The sequence below is a fragment of the Octodon degus genome, unplaced genomic scaffold (genome assembly GCF_000260255.1).
Source record: "Octodon degus isolate 3935 unplaced genomic scaffold, OctDeg1.0 scaffold00243, whole genome shotgun sequence".
Taxonomy (NCBI): domain Eukaryota; kingdom Metazoa; phylum Chordata; class Mammalia; order Rodentia; family Octodontidae; genus Octodon; species Octodon degus.
In genome coordinates this window covers 1,332,123-1,332,990 of record NW_004524819.1, presented here as the reverse complement: position 1 = coordinate 1,332,990, position 868 = coordinate 1,332,123, and the positions used below count along the sequence as shown (strand labels likewise).

The 868-nt window shown below is 25.5% G+C and overlaps 1 protein-coding gene across 1 annotated transcript in view; it reads right to left on the bottom strand.

The window, feature by feature from the left end:
- Positions 1-868, bottom strand: part of Xk (X-linked Kx blood group) — an 85,766-nt gene that overhangs the window by 12,044 nt on the left and 72,854 nt on the right. The window lies entirely within an intron of this gene.

The window sequence follows — 868 nt, the reverse complement described above, 5'->3', positions numbered from 1 at the left end:
AAGAAAGAAAGAAAGAAAGAAAGAAAGAAAGAAAGAAAGAAAGAAAGAAAGAAAGAGAAAGAAAGAAAGAAAATATAAGCAATAAGAAAAGAGAAAAGGGGAAAATCATGCAAGTATATATACAGGAAAGCTAAGATGATTGTATTACTACTTTCAGTTTTTTAAATATCAGTCAATGTTTAAAATTTTCATTTTGATGAACTCTATATGGTAATATCTGTAGTTTGAGCATCTACATTGAAGACAGCTAAGTGCAATACACAGTTGAATACCTTTCCTCTTGTTTTTCTCAATGTGTATTGTTTCTAATATGTTATCAATTATTACTATATTCTCTTTAAAATGAATTTAAAAATAATAAAGTAAAAAGGTCAAGAAAAAATATTAAGGCTTTTTGAAAGTAAACAGTAATGTTCAATTATTTATCCAATCTTGCAAACCTGTATCTGTTCACCTAAGCAACAGATCTGACAATAAGAAACATAATATAATAACCATTGTTAATTTGCTATTCTTGTTTTTGAATTACATACCATATGTATTGTTGTATGTTACTTTTTCTTTGTTTTTGCTCTATAAAATAATAAAGTTGAATTATATTCCATTCTAATAGGTGTATAGGTGTCTTGTTATAGCAAATTATAGTTTTTCAATGACATATAATGTGGTGTATCTTTTTAAATGCTTACTTGCCATCTGTATATCTTTTAGGTTATGTGTCTATTAAGGTTCTTGGACCATTCTAAAATCATATTTTATCTTATTTTGGAACTGTAAGAATACTTTGTTAATTTTATTTTTTAAATTTTTTATAAGTAATTGTTTATTCCTATTTTTTAAAAATATCTTTTAGGGGACCGGGGAGATG